The following is a 21,600-nucleotide window of genomic DNA, read 5'->3' as shown; positions in this document are numbered from 1 at the left end:
GGAAGGGAGGGAGGGAGAGAGAGAGAGAGGGATATAGAAAGAAGGTGAGGGAGAGATAGATAGAGAGAGAGAGAGAGAGAGAGATAGAGATAGAGAGAGAGAGGGAGAGAAAGGGATAGTCATAGTGATGATGAAAATGGAAAGTGATTACGTCCCCTTCCCCACTCTCGAACCCCCTCGACTACCCCCTTCTTCAAAAGGGGCATTAAGGAAAGTGCCCCGAGTGAATGTTGAATGAAAGAAATAAAGGAAGATGGGGAAGCTTTGTTCTCTACAATGCCAGTCACCAAGTAAGACCGTTACGCCCCATCCAATGACACAGGTGCCCTTTGGTTACTGGAGCCGGGCTGCGCCAGTGAACCAGATGAAGTTCTCCCCTCGCCCCCACCTTATCAATGCATGCTGTTTAATTTTGAAAGAAATTTTCGAAGGCATTTTGCAGTGTCAATAAATATTTATGTCGAAGTAGGGATGAATAGATTTCGTTTACTGTAATGTATTTATGTACATGATGAAATCAAACAAAATGCTTTTAGCAGAACTACAGATGAGAATTCAGAATGTATACGGTATCAGGTAAAAGGCAAAACTATTATATTTTAAAGACAAATAAATAATGATAAAAAGCTTATAAACCACGCCGATTCGTACAGAGGCAGATATGATACAGCGGTTAATAAAAAAGGTAACTCCTTGTCAAAAGGAACAGGGTTTAAATGTAATAAAACTGTGAGTAATATAAGAAATAAGTAAGCAATTGATTACAGTTACATTTGACAAGTTTAATATTTTCATAACTACAACTAACTGCTACTGTCTTTGATTTTAAATTGAACTGAATTGAAAAGGTATTTATCATTAAATCCACATGACAGTCCACAGGCTGAATTACAAGGACTTTACAAAGTAACATCATTACAAATTTCTTACAAAGTATATATTTATATCATATGAGTAATTCCATAAATTAGTGACCCACTTTGTAACATTTTTGGTGTACCTGTTACGTAGAAAAACCACACGTATTTGTGGCTCTGAGTAAAGACTTACATAGTGGAGTATGCTTGTTAAGTGATGCTAGGTATGAGGATGCAATAACATGCTTGAAAATCACTTTACAATCTCACTCTACTATGAAAGTCTTTACTCAAAGAGCCCCAAGTACGTGTATGTTCTTTATGTAACAGGGACACCAAAAATGTCACAAAGTCGGTCCCTAATTTTTGGAATTACCCATATTCATACAATAATAGGAAGGAAAGAACACAGCGAGAGAGAGAGCGAGAGAGACAGACAGACAGACAGAGACAGAGAGAGAACAAGAGAGGGGAGACGAGCAAGGAAATGTCAAAATCACAATACCTGAGCTCTTGCGTCTTTTCCGACACTCTCCACGTCTTCGTCGGTTGCCGATGTGATGCTCTCGACCAGGCTTTCGAAGTTGGCTCTGCCCTCGTCGCTGCATCTTCCAATCTGGGAGAGATACCGAGTCGTCTTCTCTTCCGTCATCACTGACGCCGTCGTGACGCCTAGAAATATAAATCAAATACATATGTTAGATTCTGATTTTAAAACTATAGGATGTGGAGTACCTCAAGGCTTGATATTGTGACTGTTCTTATTTCTTGTGTATATGAATGATATTACTCATTCTAACCACCTAATTTTAAATTACTCCTTTTGCTTTCTCGTCATCAACTATTCGGAATTTCTTCGAGAATGCTTCTTTAAAATGTCATCGCCTCACCACCCCACTGCAGCTATCAGGCGAATTAATATGACTAGAATAATACTTATGGTGATTGAAAACATAGAGAGAGAGAGAGAGAGATCTGAAAAATAGCTTACAATCCTAGAAATCATTCAACATCGAGTAATTCATCACTCGTTCAAATAAACATACCGGGTTGATTGTCAAAGAAGAAAAAAGGGCTGGGCCTCGCAGAAGGAATAGTACCATCAAAAGGTGAATCATTCTCATCAATAAACATATTTCAAATTTTGGCACGGGAGAAGGAATAAATACAAGTATGATTAGTATTAGTAGCAGCAGCAGAAGTAGTATTAACCAACAACCAATAGTAGTATTATTATTAGTAGAGGCAGCAGTAATGATAGTAATGTAGCATTAATATCAGTTGTAGCAGCAGTAGAAATAGTAGTAATATCAGTAGTAATTATATTAGTAGAAGTGGTAGTATAGTAGTAGTAGTAGTAGTAGTAGTAGTAGTAGTAGTAGGAGACAGCAGCAGCAGCAGTAGTAGTAGTAGCAGTAGTACAGTAGTAGCAGTGAATAGACTCAACATTATTTTAGTACAAGCAATAGCCCCAAAGGAATGGTACATATTCCAGTAGAGTTTCTCAGTTACAGTAGCAGAAGATCGTAAGAGCAGTTTTGGAAGAAGTAGTAATTCCGTCTATTAACTATCCTTCAATATAAGAAACACTCATATCTGAATTTAAAACTCGAGGTCACTTTAATTGTAGTCAAAGTATCATCTACTTCGTTCGAATTATTGCAAAAAAACAGCATTGTGCCAATTGAGTAAGATGTAGCGAAAGATGAGAGCGGAGGTCTGTTACCACCGTATCAGGACAATTACCCCCTGGGCAATCACCCCCCGGAAAATTACCCCCCGGAAAACTACCCCCGTAGGGCAATTACCCCCCGGAAAATTACCCCCGGAGAATCACCCCCCAAGGACAATTACCCCCCAAGGACAATTACCCCCCGGAAAATTACCCCCCGGAGAATTACCCCCCGAGGACAATTACCCCCCAAGGACAATTACCCCCCGGAAAATTACCCCCCGGAGAATTACCCCCCGAGGACAATAACCCCCCGGGGACAATTACCCCCCGAGGACAACTACCCCCGAGGACAATTACCCCCCGAGGACAACTACCCCCGAGGACAATTATCCCCCGAGGACAACTACCCCCGAGGACAATTACCCCCCGAGGACAATTACCCCCAAGGACAACTACCCCCCGAGGACAACTACCCCCGAGGACAATTACCCCCCATGGACACTACCGGGCATGGTGGCTCAGTGGTTATAACAATGGGACCTTCTGCCTTCTAGCTAGGCGCTCAGCCTATTAGATTAGAGAAGGGTAGTAATAACAGTATGTTTTGCAGGGCCCGCTGGAAGAGCAGTTTCATAACTGAAGTGGCTACCCTGGGTAAATAAAACGTTATTATTATTATTATTATTATTATTACCCTCGGGGACAACGATCCCCCAGGAAAACTACCCCCGGAGGACAACTACCCCCAATGACATTCACCCCCCGAGGAATTTATAACACTGTGACGTATAACGCAAGCTTCTCTCCAAATTCCTATTTACAGAAAATTGCATAAACCTTCATTTTCTTTGTTATTTATGAAGTTCATTTCAGTCTTTTCAAATTATTCAATTCGATATGGGGGGGGGGGGGGTGGGTGAGGATTGCCCAATTCCCCTGTAGTTTTGCTACCGAGTAAAGAACAGGAATTACATTTCTTAGAAATTGAACAATACATTGCGCGCAGATGAGTACGCATTACAGCCTCTCTCATCATCAATGGCACAACAAAGAAATTAGGATGTAAGATTTCCTTTATGCATCCTCTGTAACTTTTTTAATCAGCTGATCGTGTATTTGTCTTTGTATGTATACTGGGCCCTCATCCATGCCATGATCCATAATTAAGGTTTTCTTCACGTTCTATTTATCTATTAATTTCTGTTGTCATGCTGAAGTATAATATGTTTTCGTGTACGTTAAATTATTTTGAAATAGAAATTGCCTTCAAGTTATATGTACGTTGCCATGTCAAAAGAAAATAAATTTCCGCTCTCTGGTAATTCATCTCGTTTGATTGTGTAACTCCAACACAGCGTTTTTCAACCGGGGTGCCGCAAGAGAATGATTTGGAAAACGTTGATTTTGTAAAAAAAACATCAAATACCAGAAACGGTTAAAATATGTAATTAAATGAGAAAATAAAATGTTGAAGATACTAAAGTGTCTTCCTTCCTCGCTCGCTGACAATATTTTGACAGCAAGGCAAATAAGGGCAACGAGAGGCCCGAATATCCTCATATTCGTGTATCAAGGTCATGACCGAATATATCACTTTTTATTTATGTACATTCGGCGGCAAGGTGCCCGCATACAGTACTTTAAATAGTTTCTAGTGTGTGGATTACAAACTATTTTGTTACCAGTTTGAAAATGTCTTCTCTTTTTTATTCTTAAATGTGCCCATACGTGTTTGTATAGCACTTGACGAGAGCCAGAGTCAAAATTAATAGTCTGTAAAGACTTTGGAATTTGGGAGAAAATTTTCATTTCTTAAGAGGGTACCGTGACTAACAAAAAGTTAAAATAACGCTGCTCCAGACAAATGTATTTCTATGCATTTTGAAAAGCGCTGGACAATTACCTAAAACTTACATTCTTCGTGCAAATTTGCAACCGCACTGGCGTTGCATAAATTATAATGTAGTAATGAGGAAGACAACGTGCTATAGTATTTGAAAGAATATGGGTTCATGCAGGGGATCTTATGGGCTCGTAGCCATCTCTCAATGTGTCAGATCATATTTTGCTATTGAATCCTGATTGTCCAGGGGGGTAATTGTCCTCGGGGGGTAATTGTCTTCGGGGAGAATTGTCCTCGGGGGGTAATTATCATCGGGGGGAATTATCGTCGGGGGGGGGGGGGGTAGTTGTCTTCGGGGGGTAATTGTCCTAGGGGGTAATTGTCCTCCGGGGGGGTAGTTGTCCTCGGGGGGTAATTGTCCTCGGGGGGTAATTTTCCGGGGGGTGATTTTCCGGGGGGTAATTGTCCTTGGGGGTAGTTGTCCTCGGGGGGTGATTCTCCGGGGGGTAATATTCCAGGGGGTAATTGTCCTTTGGGGGTAGTTTTCCGGGGGGTAATTTTCCGGGGGGTGATTGCCCAGGGGGTAATTGTCCTAGAACCTGTTACCACCATTACGTGATTCTACCAGTGCACCGATTCGAACCATTACCCCGATTAATACCGTAATGGATATTAGTTCTCTCCCCCCTCTCTTTCACACACTTCCTCCTCTCCCCTTCTTCGTCATTCTCTCTATCTCTCCCTCTCTTTCCTCTCTCCTCAGCATTTTCTTTCACTCTCTCTCTCTCTCTCTCACTATCTCTCCCTCTTCCTCTCCCTGTTCCCTTTTCTCAAGTATTCTCTCTATCTCACCCTCTTAAATTATATCCATGTCTCTCCTGTTATCCAAGCCCCCTCCCCCCACCCCCTCTATATGTCTCCATCGTTTCCTCCATAAAAGCATTTGTCATGTTTCTGTTTGATCTCTATGGGAGTCAATGTTGGACTCGATTTGTTCTTCTTTTTTAATCAAAGCATTCAGTCATAAACTTAAAAAAAATGAAAGAATATTCGGTTGGCAATAACGTAATCCTGAAAAACCGTTAACCTTGGCAACACAAATTGACGGTATAAGATATTCGTGTTCTGTGTCACTTTAATATCGAAATGGGTCTACATTTTCGTTTCATGGCTCTAAGACACCTACGGTCACGCACGGTTGTATTACGATAATACCTGGTACACATTTCATTACTTAAAATATATTGAACACTCTACCAATACCGACGTATTTATTTCCATTTCTCGCACAGGCGATTTGAGTGTAATGAAGGGATATAATTGAGAATGAAGAAATATAAAAAGGTGATTCTAAAGGGATGCCAAGATTAGAAAGTATATATTCTGAATATATTACATCATCTTTGACTCTATCTTTCCATCTTAGTCACAAATAAACTTTACATCTATATTTCACAAACATGTCAATCATACTTTAGTGATGATGCGGATGATGGCGATGTGGGTAATCATCTAATCATACTCAAATTAATGTAAATCATGATAAGAATTATAATGACGGTAATAATGATAGTAATAGTTATTGTAATAATATACAAATATACACTGTCTTGAAAGGTTCTGGTTAAAACTATGCGCAAGAGGTGATTTGCTGAGGGGCGTATCTTAAATAGAAGGCATGGTATATTTGTTTGATATCCTGCGTCCAAAATTTAATCAAATAAAAAAAAATAGTTTGCTTTCATTAAGATTCGAAGATAATGAAAATAAATTCGAAAAACGTTGCAATATTTCTGGTCACGTGATGAGCTCTCAACCAATCAAAAAACAATAAATGTTTGATGCATGATATAATAATAATTATACTAATGACAATGATGCTGATAGCAATAATAAACAATAATACATCTGTCAGTAGTATAATCCTTCAAGTCTCTCTTTGCTTATTTTATTCTATCATTGCCATTTGATAAACCGACGGATCGGAATGATAAAATATATATTACATTGTATTTTAATATGTATGTAAATGTATTATATGTTTATTCTATATCATTCAGCTCTTAAAGGTACGATGTCCCATTTGCAGGTCAAAACATTGAAAATGTTAAATTCCGACGGCATTTGAATGACAATTTTTATTTAGAACTTCCCTCAAAACGAAAGGGAAAATAACGACCATTAGTTATCGAATCGACATTAGTAGTCGCAATGACCTAAGTGATAGTCAGATTTTCAGACCCTTGTTACGAATGGTCGTACGTTTTGTGCTGCACAAAGATTCAATCAGTTAAGTTTTGGCCATACAGGTAGTGGGTTATTGATGTAGACAAATGCTAATTTACCTATTACAGCTCATTTTATGTATGTTATCACCAAAGAAAAAAGATGTCAGTCAGTCACTAAGCAGTGTCTGACAGGGAAGTCTAGAAAGTAAATGGGTTTCTTTGCATAATTTAAATACTAGGACACTGCTAACATTTGATTTCCACAGATTGGACAAACATGACATATTAATGATTCTTGCAAAGTTATACAGAATTTGATGTTGGCTAAACAACGGACATAGTATCTTTAAGCTGCTATATTATTTTTTGAATACAAATACCTTTTCAATTTAATTAAAATTAGAATGCAGCAGTTATGCGGCGCCATCGATCTAGCAGACTAGTCTGAGGTGTAGAGGGCTTTTGAAATTAATGGATTACTTTAAGTAAACGAGAGAGAGAGAGAGAGAGAGAGAGAGAAAGTGAGAGTGGAGGGGGAAGTGAAGGGGGAAGGGAAAAGAAGAGATAAATAGAGAAGGAGAAATGGAAAGAAAGAGAGAGAAGGAGATATACAACAAGAGAGACAGAGACAGAGAGAGACAGAGAGAGAGAAAGAGAGAGAGAGAGACAGACAAACATACAGACAGAGTGGGATAGAGACCGCGAGATAATGCATAGATATGTACGAAAATATTAATGATGAGAGTATGTGAAGAGCTCGGTTCCAAAAGGTACTACATCCATTGATCCAAGTTCTGAGAAAAAACACGATGTTATAATTATCATACTTTAATAGCAATGTCAGTTTGGAAGAATACTTTGGCTGATAATATTATTGTATAATACAATTATAAAACCACTCTTTAAACAAAATCTGAGTCTGCACAAATATTTTTCATGATTTTTATGATGTAGTACTTTTGGAACCGAAAATCGTGCATACTTCAGGCAAGCTACAATGGATGACTTGAATGGATACATTACCTTTTGGAACCGAACTGATTTTTAAATGCAATTTTTATTTTTTGTGTGGAAATTCAACTTTTCGGAAGTGTCAGTGTATGAGGCTACAAGAAATGTGTACATTAATGCAAACACAAATTAATTGTGATGAAAAATGGATGTAGTACCTTTTGGAACCGAGCTTTTCATGTATGACTCACTATTTAATCATATCAGATTGGGCGTTTCACAAAACTTGTCATCAGTGACAAATGACAGTTTCTGTTATAAACTGTTGAAATCCTTGCTTCTGATTGGTTATCAGCAGATTTTTCACTGATATTCGTCATTTGTAATTGAAAAAAGGCTTTGTGAAACGGGTCAATGAGGCTGTTCACACCGGCAGAGATAGCGCGGTCTAGCGCGCGCTAGACCGCGCTATCTCTGTGGTGTGGAAGGTACAACGTCGTTTCGGTCCGCCCAACAGCGAGCCACGGCGAGCCAACACTGGAGCACCTCTTGGGGGTGGTCCACGAGAGATAGCGCGGTCTAGCGCGCGCTAGACCGCGCTATCTCTGCCGGTGTGAACCCGAGCTACGATAGCACGCCGGATTTCATCGTTCTACACGCGGGGAATTTTATACTCATTCTATTTTGGTGCGATCTGAATCTGAATCGGTACAATAGGCCATTTTCGTAATGTAACCAAATTTAATGCATAAGTGTTTGTGAGGTGCCTCAATACAAATTATTTCATTCACCTGATAGGAACAATAGTATTTCAATGGTCGGAATGCAACTGCATATATTAAGTGTTGCTATATAGGTAGGTCAAGCCATAATGCTTGTCCAACCTGACAACAACTAATGTATGCAGTTTGGATTCTGTCTATTGAAATACTATTATTCTTATCAGGTGAATGAAATAATTTGTATTGAGGCACTTTACAAAGACGTATGCATTAAATTTGGTTACATTACGAAAATGGCCTATTCAGAACGTCACGCGTCATGACAACAGGACCTCTCAAAAAAGGGGGTGCAGTTAGACCGCGCTATCTCACTGTGGTGTGGATCCGGCGAATGCCAATGGGCGGACCGTGGGTCGCGCTACGATAGCGCGATCCATGGTCCGCCCACGGTCCCCCCTTGCGGTGTGAACACGCCCAATGATTGGGAATGGGCCTGAGTAATAACACTTTGCACGGTCGTTTCACTTTGTTCCTACAACAGTGGCAAATTATAAATCTCAATTCACATTCCCTCTCGACCACTTGCATTAGTAAAACCAAGTCTTTTGGACTTTATTTTATGAAATGCAGGGTGCGCTTATTGTGCTTTCCATGATTGCAGCTAGAGTATGTTCTTTCAAATGACTTTGAAAAGCTATTACAGACGTGGTGTTATTTCGAGTGCACAGAAGCAGAATATGATTAGTAGCATTGTCATGATAGGTAAATAGAAGGTTATGACGCACATAAACCAAAATATAACATTACAAAAAGGACACACACTCTGCTTTCATTTTGCTATACCTATACACTATGCTCAAAATGCCTATCACACTTTGCATTAAAGGGATCCGGTAACTTTGTCTTAAATCCTTTAAAAAATCCTTGATTTAGCTCATGCTGCAATGATTATTATAAATCTTTAGGTCAGTCAGGTGGTTGCAGGAACCCCTTGACTTATACAAGCCGATCGCCTGTCTGATTATCAAGATATTTATGATTGAAAGTCGAAATCAAATTTTGCGTTTGCCAAACGATTTTCATAACACTACAGTCTATTTGGGAAAACGAGTATGGTAAAACCGGTCACTCAAAGGTTTTTACTTTTTTTGAGGCACTTCTTGATCATTTTGAAGCGCAATTTTGTTAGGGCTTCAATATAACACCATATCACAGACACTGATAACACGTAGGGCCATGCATCTCAGATTTAACATTGTTAAACGATCCCTTTAACTGATATAGATGCATTGTAAATAAAACCCACGTCATAGACACGCTGATTATGTTACGCGTAAATAAAAGTTATAGCGCACTTAAAAGACAGGATGATACATATTAAAGCCCATCTGTACTAGTTTACAGGAGGGATTAGACCACCCTGCAAGGTCATTGAACAGGTGGTTATCTCATCAAATCAGCTCTAAATTAACATAATAAAAAGAGGATCATGGCGACCAATGGTCACCGATTACGCATTGTTTGTTATAAAGATGGCGCAAGTAGCTACGTCTACAAGTAGTGCAGTGAGTCTTTAAAACAAAAGAGAACACACCCCGCTAATATTTTGATATAACTATATAGATGCACAAAATGTTAATCATATTTCGCATTACTTACTATAGATGCATTGTTAATAAAAACAACGCCCTAGAAGGTAATTCGCTTTTTGATACTCTCCCCCAGGGCTCTCATCATACTGGTTTATAACCAATTATCAGGAAGACGAAGGTCGGCGGTTGCAAAGTGGTATACAATGGGTTGAAGAATGTAGCCAATGAGAAGCGTCGAAATGGATCACGTGTGAGTATATTAATATTTACCAACTACAACAACAACGGGAGTGCATTTAGGTGTTAGCATCTGTCAATGTCTCGACTTTATACTCATACTGTTGACCCATGTTATACAAAAATAATATATGTTTTTAGCTCGTGCATTTGGGATATGCACTGCACTCGGTTTAGTCACATTGAGACGAACAATGAACTTGACCAGTCTCGTTCATTATCCTACTGTGACTTACCCTGCGTGCAGTGCATATTCACTAATGCACTCCCAAACATGTATTATTTGTACTAGTACCCACTACACATTATAATTCGGCTCCCTTCGTTGTTGATGGGATGAACACATCGCTATGATATTAATGAAGAAAGCCATGAATAATGTACTTCCACAAATTTGTTTTGACACAATTTCATCAAAAACCATTTTTAACCACGCATGATGCATTTTTTTTATTTCTTCACTAAACCTTATTAATCAATCTACAGAGTCATACCCAAACAGTTCTAGGAATATGTTCACTTTAAATATCACGAATAAATCATTTTGTCACAATCATTTCATGAAAAGTTCCGATGTAATGGGCAAAATTGTCATTCTTGAGATATGTGTTATTAAATATACATTACGGATTGCATTGCCTAACAACACGTAATGTCAGCAATTTGCATTATGGCTATTGCAATGCAAGAATTCTTTGTAAAAGGTGAATGAAATGGTTCGTGAAGTGCCTCGTTCCAAACCATTTCATTCACCTTTAAAAAAAAGAATTGTTGTATTTCAATAGCCAGAATGCAAATTGCAGACATCACGAAAATTGGCCTATTGCTTAAGATGAAACATTTACGACTTTAATATCCATTTGATGGCCAACACTTAACTAATCGAATCTTTTCGCAGCACAAAACGTACACCATTCGGTATAACAAGGGTCTGAAAATAAGACAATATACTAAAAAGGATTGCAATCCCTAAAGTCGAATTGACAACTAACGGTCGTTATATTCACACACAAATACATTTTCAACTCTTTCGTGTTGAGGTTCTAAATTAGTAGTATCTCTCAAATGCTGGTGGAATTTAACCTTGTCATTTGTTGGCCTGCAAATGGGACATACATTTAGTACCTTTAATGCATCAGGTGTCGAAAAAACCCAAAATAGATTTAAAATATTTTGTTAGCATTTTGAAAATAACAAGAAATGTGCTACATTTACCTTAAAGCACATCAGATGTTTCATTTCAACTCTTTCGTGTTGAGGTTCTAAATTAGTAGTATCTCTCAAATGCTGGTGGAATTTAACCTTTTCATTTGTTGGCCTTCAAATGGGACATACATTTAGTACCTTTAATGCATCAGGTGTCGAAAAAACCCAAGATAGATTTGAAATATTTTGTTAGTATTTTGAAAATAACAAGAAATGTGCTACATTTACCTGAAAGCACATCAGATGTTTCATTTCAAAATACATCGTATTCCTCATGAACAAATGTGACTGAAGTTCAGGATTTGGGTGCCAATATCTCTCCCTCCCCCCCCCCCCACAGAACTTATACTGCGAGCATATTCACATGACAGATTTATTTATGTATATTCAATTATCATTACGGAATATAAATTACAGTTCCATAAAATGGAAAATGACAAATCGTTATACATTTAGATATAACTATGACTCAAATATTGTAAATGAATCAGAGTTCTGCAAAACAGAGCGAACACATCCGACTAAAATATGCGGTATTTCGGATACATGCAACGTCACTGTTACAATTACAATACGATTGAGGTAAATGAAAAATTGATTACATTGAATATTGAATCGACTACATGTCATCTTGCACACATGATACAGAATTATAAAAAAAAAATCACTCCTAGGCAACATTATGATTATGGCATAAATATGATCATGACAGGCCAGGGTTTGTAATATACCAGAGTTTAATAATTGTATGAGAAATATAAATAACCATCAATATATAAGAAATGTGATAATCAGAAATGTATAAGATATGCTAATCGTACATAGAAAGTAATGTGATACTCGTAAATGTATACACAAATGTGATAATCGTACATATACAGTTATGTGACACTCGTAAATATATAAGAACTGTGATTATCATAAATGTATAAGAAATATGATAAGAAATATGATAAGGAAAACAATGTACCAGAATTATGAGAATGAAATCTGTGGTCATTAAATGCAACGGATGTAAATTAAAAAAACACAGCAGTAATGAAGAACAAGTAGTGCAACAATAACGCATAGATACTATTATAATGATAGAGCAATACAATAAAATGCACTTACCTCCTTTTACACAAACAGGTAGTTGATGCCTGAACGTTCTGGTGATGATGTAGGTACACACGAGAAAGATACAATGGCAATGCGGTACACGTAGAATTTTTTAAAAGATCGCATCTATTGCTTTCCCCCTCGCGTTTCTTTCCCAGGGTCGAGCCGATAGCTGGAGGGGAGCGACAGCGCAAAGAATGCGTTTTAACGTCCAACAAAATACCCTGATCTAAACGTTTTGCGTCTGTGCTTGACGCCAAAACGATGGCTGTGTGCGTTTATTTGTGTGTGTGTGCGTGCGCGTTTGTGTGTGTAAAACAGCGTGAGTGTGTCTGACAGAGAGCGTGTGTGTGTGACTTGCTGTGTGTCGTGTGGTGTGTGTGTATGTGGTTAATAGCGCTGCAAGGCGAGTCTGGGCGTTGCGGATGAAGATGTTAAAGTGATTACGTCATAATGAGAAAATGAGATGCGAGGGGATGCATGGCGAAGACGGCACAATAAGGAATAATACTGGCTAGCTATCGAAGGTAGACACAGATTGAGATGGGGAGCGTCGAATCGGAGATTGTGAAGAGTGATTAGCAAGCAGATAAGAGGCAAAACGGAAATTGAGACAACAGAAATACAGTAAGCGGGGAGGAGATAAGAGAAGATAAAGCCACGACAGAAGATAAATATGCGTAAAGCAAATGATCGGGGGAAGCGTCTTTATGTTGGAGGCCTATGATATTTTTTTAAAGAATATAGCCATGTCTTTTCAAATAAAAATTACAACGCACTCATGATCAATAAATTAAGAAAAAAATGCTTTGCGTCATTATGAACAATATATCAGTGTCTTCTGATTGAACTGATGACGCACCCAGCTGTAATTGTTATTTTACGCATGATAAGAATGTTCACATTTTGAATTGCCTTTTCTTCCTGAAATGTCATCGAAAGTGCAAAATTATCCCCTGACCAAAAAGAAGCGTTGACTTAATGAAGAAATGTTCATACCAAAAGGCTTCAGCAGATTATAAAAGTTAAAATATGTTTTTATTTTACTGGGTAATTGTTTCCAGACAACAGGAAATCAACTTAAGAATTTAAAGAAACAGTTACTTCAATTAGCACATGTGATTGGAAAGTCACTTGCCCCACATTTTGAGTAGAAAATATTCATTGGACCATTATTGGCAATTTGTGGCATACAATTCGGAATGATGACCAACCCCGTGGATCAGAAAGAGATGGGCACATGCTTCCCTTTCGATTGAATAGCAAAAGAGGTGATAATATTTAAAAGAAGGAGAAAAAGGAGAGAAAAGAGAAAAGGAACGCGAAAAGAGGGACATACGAAATCTGGTAACAACCAACGCGCACCCCAAAGATAACACCGTCATTTCGACTTGTAGTTCCAAGTAAGACCATAAACCCCCTCCCCCATTCCCTCTTTGCGATGCAGTACCTCTTCACAGTTGTAATTACAATAGTAAAATGAAATTTTTTAATTTTAACCCATTCTTCATGTGGCATTCTAATCTGCAGCATTGTAGCATTACGAAAGCAGACAGCATAAAACAATGAATGCAAAAGTGGATCTTGACGTGTGCGTAATGCAAGTACAAGATGGCGCCGGGTTTATGGTTGAAAAGAAGAAATAACAATCATTGATGGATGACAAGAAAAATAATGGATAACTGACAGCCACTTCACAAATTATGAGATAAGGGACTCGGAGTCCACACAAGCAGGAGTAGGTCTACTTAAGAATCTCCAAGCTGACTATTTGTTTTTTAATTTCCTCTTCAGAGGTATTTATTTGGTTATAAAATACATTTAACAACAAAATATTTAAAACAGAAATATACATTCACTTTACACCTCATCCCTTGAGATCTTTACAATCAGATAAAATCAAGGGCAATAATGTTGAGGGCATACGATATAAAATCTGAAATGTTATCCAAACACAGTTCATTTTTAAAAACATGCCATATTACAAGACTGTTGTAAGTTTTCCCTTGGAAGTAGTTTAACATTTACATTTTATATATTGCATATTGTGCATATGTAATAATTACATTTATATCTTTAGTGTTGGAACAATTAAAATCTCTAAGCTGAATATAGAAAAATAAGAAGATGATGTTAGACAGGAATAGAAAGAGAAGGAGAGGGAAAAGAAAATTGCTGAAGAGATTAAAAAAATATAGAGGAAAAAAATAATTTCTTCACACTCACGGACATATACACATATTTACTTAGTTAATTTGAAGGATTATATGAAGTTTGTTTTGAATTTGTGTTAAACACTGTAAACATGCAAACTGAAATGTATATTGTTTCTAAATATATATGTCTGAAAGGAGTTTTACATAATTTCTTGTGTTTCGTTATTATCTCCGTCGCATTTCTTCAATTTTTCGTATAATATGTATATACTCTATCCTTTAGTGCTCAATGTCTAGGCAGAACAAAACTATATTGAATAGGCATACTAATGCAACATGGTTGCTACTCTGATTAACTTTACCACTGGTCGGACTGTAGATTGATAGATATAAAAAGAGAGAGAGAGAGAAATATATAATGCAAGAGAGATAGAGAGAGAGAGAGAGAGAGAGAGATAGAAAGAAAAAAGAGAGAGAAACAGAGAGAAACAGAGAGAGAAAGAGAGAAAAAATATATAAAGCAAGAAAGAGAAAAAGAGAAAGAGAGAGAGAGAAAGAGACAGATAGAAAAAGACAGAGAGAGACAGAGTACCAACCATGTTCGATTAGTCTGCCTTATTCAATATATATTTACACACAAACGTACACAAGCGCATACTTTTGCGTCTTGAAATTGAACATTTTGATTCGATTATTCAAAAATTGTACTAATTCAGATATTTTGTGGTAGCAGAGAGAATCACCCCTTAAAAACTCATCTGTAATGTCCTCGAACGTGAGTGAAACGTGTCTATTCAGTTACTTCACCCCCTTTCGCATCCGTCTTAACCCGGATCATACAACACACTATGACGTCAGCAGGCACTATGACGTCAATGGATGAGATGATGATGTCACAAAGGATATGCTTGAGGGGGTGGGAATGACTGATGGGGTCCCGTTTCGGGCTGGTTCGAACGGTAAATTGCCTGAATCAGAATTGAAAAGCGGGTAATTGCAAAACTGTGCTGAACGGGAGGCAATTTTACAGAGTGATTTAGCATGCATTCGCGACGATCTTAGACAATGTCTTCATCGCATACTCCGGCGTTCTATTTAACATAATTATTGTAGGTTCTAACGAAAGATTTTATCAAACATTGAAAGTGATCTTATTCCATATACATGTACATACACAAGGCCGCACGATGTATGCAATGACAATTACACATCTTCAGATAAATTTAATAAAGAGCACTTTATGAAATTCCATTGCATTTTTAATTGCATGTATACGTGACTTCTCGATTGTAATTGATTTTTACTACATGAAGATACCTGTATTGGCGATCATCGTAGTAAGGGTGCGCGTTATCATTTGTATCTACTATATTTGCTTAACTGTCCCACTGGCGGGAATGTAGATAGATAGATAGAGAGAGAGAGAGAGAGAGAGAGAGAGAGGGAGAAAGAAAACAGACACACAGATGGAGAGCGCGATAAATAAAAAAAGAGAGAAGGACGGGGAGAAATGGAAAGAGGGTGGCAGACAGAGAGCGCGAAAAAGAGAGGGAGAGACAGAGAGTAAGTGAGTGTTAAAAAGAGGATGAGAGATAGACTGAGACACAGAAATAGCGAAAGAGAGAGAAAGAGAGAGAGAGAGAGAGAGAGGGGGGGGGGGGAAGGGTAAATGCAATAACTTCTGTAAATTATTTCAGACGTACGTCTAAACGTGGTGAAAAAAGGAGGGCATGTGAAGGTCCCCTTTACCATTTTTATCAACTATATTTGCTTAACCGCCCCACTGGTCGGACTGTAGTTAGAGAGATAGAGAGAGAGACAGGCATAGAGCGCGAGAAAGAGAGAGATAGTGAGATGGTGTGTGTGTGTGTGAGAGAGAGAGAGAGAGAGAGAGAGAGAGAGAGGCAGACTTCAGATAGAGGGTGCGAGAAAGAAAGCGAGAGAGGTATAGAGAGATATAGAGGGGAGATAGACAGCGAGCACGAGAGAGAGAGAGAGGGAGGGAGGGAGGGAGAGAGAGAGAGAGATAGCTAGAGTTAGAAAGAGGATGGGAGACAGACCGAGACAAAGAAATAGCGAAAAGGTGTGTGAGAGAGAGAGGGAGAGAGAGCCAGAGAGAGAGAGAGAGAGAGACATAGAGAGACAGAGAGAGAGAGACAGAGAGAGGGAGAGAGGGAAGTGTAAATGCAATCATCTTCGGTGAATTATTCAAGACACAAGTCTAAACGTGGTTAACACTTTAAGCCATCCATGATACCTCTTTACTTATTGCCATGACCTTTACCGTACCATGTTCTCAAACGTTGATGTATTCTAATTTTGGAATTGAAATCAAAATACTGATATAAGTAAAGCGATACTATCTGCAAAAGACATTGCATTAAGAGAGGCGCCACTGAATGGTTGGAAAGAAGTGAATTACCTTATTGAAAATTTTACACATTTAAGTCGAATACTTTCTCTTGAATGGATTTGCGCATGCTGCGTTAAATGTCAATACGTTATTAATGTAATGTTGTATAGTGGTTATGTCTGCATTCTAACTGAAAAAAGATTACAGTTGGTTGTTTTGCAAATTTGAGAATAACGAAATGATTTAAAAATAGCAGGACTATATCTGTTTTTTTTAAAACACATACAATCGCACAATTTGGCACTTTAGCAAATGATTTCTAAAAAGATATTAAGTAGAAGGTGGTGTTCGGGTCTTAATATTAGACACATGAGACAACAAATATTTTTTCTGCTTTTTTAATGAGAAAATTGCTTGAAAATGTGAGTTAGAATTTAGGGACCGACATGAAATCCCATTGATAATAGAAAATAATAATGATTTGAATCAAAATCTCATAGATGCTAACGGCTTTCAATATTGTTAAAGTCCTATTTAGAGATAGGTTCAACTTAGGATCTTTAAGAAACACCCCCAGCATGATTTTCAGCAAGACTGGATGCCCTCATACTTTAAAGGGATAGTTGAGTTCTGTTTTCAGACCGCAAATGCCTTCAAAGTGCATGCTTATTGCTCTTATTACTTTATATCTACGGCATATCTAGTGCCCTTTTGGGACCTAAAATTGCTATGAAGGTAATTTTAGACCCAAAATGTGCAAAACTTAGCCAATACGATCATACTAGTTCAGCTCCACTTTAAAAAAAAATACGGTGACCGTTAATTAATTAATTAATTAATAATAAGAATACATGGGCCGGCTGGTTCTGCGTAATATAACCAAACGACAAAGCCGAACAAAAAAAATCCAACATCGGCATTAGCTGAAATACAACGTAAAAGGCGATAATTCGTTTTTTTTCCTTCAAATTATCGAATATTTGTGGTGGTACACAAATATTAGAAATTGTTATATTTATGGATATTTCAGCCGTCTCTAAACCGATTTTGATCAAACAAAGATGATTTTGTCGGTTTAATGATTTTACATTATCTCACAAAAATATTTTGTGTAGCGCCCTAAGCAACAGAAGTCAACTATCCCTTTAAATATATGTCGAAATAGCTGCAAAATATCACAAAAACATTTATGCCATATGTAGTTGCCTTACATCCATTTATGTGTGCGCTGTGTATGATTTCAAGCAAAACTAAGTCGATTTAAATTTCATTTTGATCAAGCAAAAATCTGCATATTATACATTTAGTTTTTCTTAACATTTTCCTATTGCTATCAAACCTTTATTGTAACAGTGCTTTACAGTGCAAATTGCATGACCCGGACCAATATTTATCATTAAGATCATTCGAATTCCCAGAAACACTTTGCTGATTAATATATTCTATAGAGGTAGCACGAGTATGTCATATATCTAAACTTTGACAAGGCGTGACATCACTCTCAATTAAGCCGTTTGAATATGAAGTGACCAGAAAATGCATTCACCTTTGTGAATCATGAAAGGATTACTAGTTTCGCACTTCAGACCTTCTGATTTGCATTATGTATACATTCAATGCCACTGCAAGAAAGATACTCTTTGAATAAAAGAAAAAGGAAAAATCCCTCTTTTCTACGAAATAAAAGAAAAATGATAACTATTAATTTATAATCAAATTTTCTCATTAAAAAATTACTATGTTCCATGTGCAGGCCACAAAATGTAGGAATTAAATTCCAACGGCATTTGAAAGACAAAAATAGTAAAGAACTTCCCTAAAGACGGAAGGGCTTGCAAATTGTTTTTATTTGGAAAATAACGACCATTAGTTGTCGGATCGACTTAAAGTGATTGCAAACATCTAAGTAATAGTCTGATTTTCAGATTCTTTTACCAAATAGTGTAATTTTGTGCTTCACAAAGATTCAATCAGTTTAATTTTGGCCAATAGAGTAGTCGGTTATTGATGTAGACAAATGATCGTGTATCTGTTACAGCCCGTTTTATGTATGTCCTTACCAAAGAAAAAAAAGATGTCAGTCAGTCACTCAATATTGTCTGACAGTGAAGTCTAGAAGGTAAACAGGCTTACTTGAATAATTTGAATACTATGACTTTCTATTAAATGTTTAATTGTTACAGATAGGGCATACATGATATATCCATAGTTCCTGCAAAGATGAACATAATTTGATGTTGGCTGCACAAGGGACATAGTATCTTTAAAATAATCTTTGAACGCACGTACGCTAAATGGGAGACACAAAAGCCATATATATATGGGTGAAACGGAGAGAGAGAGAGAGAGAGAGAGAGAGAGAGAGAGAGAGGGAGAGAGAGACAGCAGGGCGAGGGGCGGGGGTAAAAGTCTATTTATCATAATACACGAATGAGTCGAAATAAGTCGATCACCTACGTTTGAAAAGGGACATTCTCATTTTTAAGCAGTTTCCATTCCCCTTCTATTACGTGCTTCTTTTCACCTCTGATAAGTGCATCTTTTATTTTGACACGTGTCCCCTATTAATTAGTTACTCTATTTTCTTCTAATAAATGCCCCTTTTTCCTTTTTTAAAACAGCCCCCTCCCCTTTTCATAAATACTACTTTTCACCTCCGATAAATGTCCCTATTAAAATCTGGTAGGTGCCCTCTTTTCTTCGACAGATGCCCATTTTCCTTTCTCATATGTACCTTTTTCATCTCTGGTGAGTGCCCCTTTTCTGGTTCGAGGTTTGTTATGACATGTGCCCCTTTTTTTCTAATAGGTGTCCTTTAACTTTCTGAAAAGTACCATTTTTCCTTTCTCACAACATACGACCCTATAGAGCGACTTAGAGCAACTTTTTCATTCATTTCCCCCAAAGCTCGCTCGCATTTATAATTGGTACAATTATTGTGTTAATTTCGAAATGTATTTTCAGTTTTTCATGATTGAATTGCGCTTAAAACCCATCAGGATTTGTTGTTGTTTTTCTCATTATAACATCTTTCGCCCTGCGACGTCACGAATATTAACATTTTCTTAATATTCAGACCATCACACCCAACTGCATTGTATGATTCTTAAACAGTATATTGGACCATGTATTTAATAAAGAGAGAAACAAATATTGAAATCGTCCATGATAATGCAATCTCAATCATAAAAAAGTAGGGGTAAATAGGCATACCAAAGTCTAAATATGGTAGATTTACATTTCGATGTTTCCCTTTATAGGTGCCCCTTATCTTCCAGAAAGTGTCCTTTTTTTATGGTGCCCCCCCCCCCTCATTTTGGAAAATGTTCCACATCGTCTGTTTGTGCTTAACCTTTTGATTTTTTTAAATTTAGCTTTCATACTCCCGATCGTGTATCGTGTATTTCAAAATACTGAAAGTTCCTTTATATTTAACGATGTTCAACGATATTTGGTTTACGGCTTATTAAAAAACTGAACCTGGCAGTCCGAAAGGCTGAATTACATGATATAAATTATTGTAATTGCACATCAATGTTGTAACAATTATCAAGCATTACATTACCTCTAGACAGCTACGTTCTCAAAACTCTGGCATACTTGTTATTCCTAGGGTTAAAACTAAGTGTGTGTGTGGGGGGGGGGGGGGTGAACCTTCGCTCATGATGGGCCTTCATTATGGAATACTCTTCCTCAATGGATTAAAAAAAAGCAGTTCTGGGGAAGTGTTACAAATAATATTAAGAAATATCTGTTTAATTTAGCCTATAATTGATTACCACTACATGTCCGTACCTTTTCTATTGCTATTTTGTATAATGGTTATCATATATTTCATCTTTCGCACAAGCTGCGCCTTGAGCATTTGATTGTCAAGTGGATTTGGCGCCATACATCTTATGTATAATATAATCATTATTAGAACATCAAAACATAAAAACAACACGGCAATCAAAATAATTAAGACAGTATTCTTATTTGGAACGCACCGTTATTGTTTTAACTCAATCTTACATGAATTATGGATAATAATGTATGCATTAAATGAGAGAAGAGAAGAAGGACTTTCTATACATGTACATCCAAAAAGGGATATTATTCATTATAATTGTTATTTCATGTCATGAAAGCCGGTTTGGATTTTCTTTCTTGGACATGCTAGATATATATAATATATCGTGAGATTGGAAAAAATAAAACCCCAAATTTTGCCAAGCGGACGAAAGTTGAAAATATGGAGGTCTAACTGAAAATCACGCCATGAAAAAAGCTGAAACCAGTGCATACAGACAACCTGTTAAATATAAAATAAAAATTCAAACATAAAAGGCAATATTATTTAAGACAAATCTACAAAAAATAGTGTAACATCGTTATTCTTAAGAGAGAATAAATAGCCCTGCAATTATAAGTAATAATACAGTTTTGTTCATAAGAAATTCATCAGAAATCTATATTGAAATACAAATTTATTCAAATTGACTCATACAAACAAACTTTAAAACAGTTGATATATACCACTGAATGATAAGAATGACAACAAAAATAATAAATATTACAGTAGGAATGAACATAGAATACATAACCGTACATTCTTAACTTTAAATTGATTACATGTTGGGGGTTCACAAAGTCTTAAAGAGAAGGTTGAGTTCTGGGAAGAGGTGAACAATAATTTG

Source organism: Strongylocentrotus purpuratus, unplaced genomic scaffold (genome assembly GCF_000002235.5).
Source record: "Strongylocentrotus purpuratus isolate Spur 01 unplaced genomic scaffold, Spur_5.0 spur5_scaffold_20, whole genome shotgun sequence".
Taxonomy (NCBI): Eukaryota; Metazoa; Echinodermata; class Echinoidea; order Camarodonta; family Strongylocentrotidae; genus Strongylocentrotus; species Strongylocentrotus purpuratus.
Note: the sequence above shows the minus strand (reverse complement) of the source record.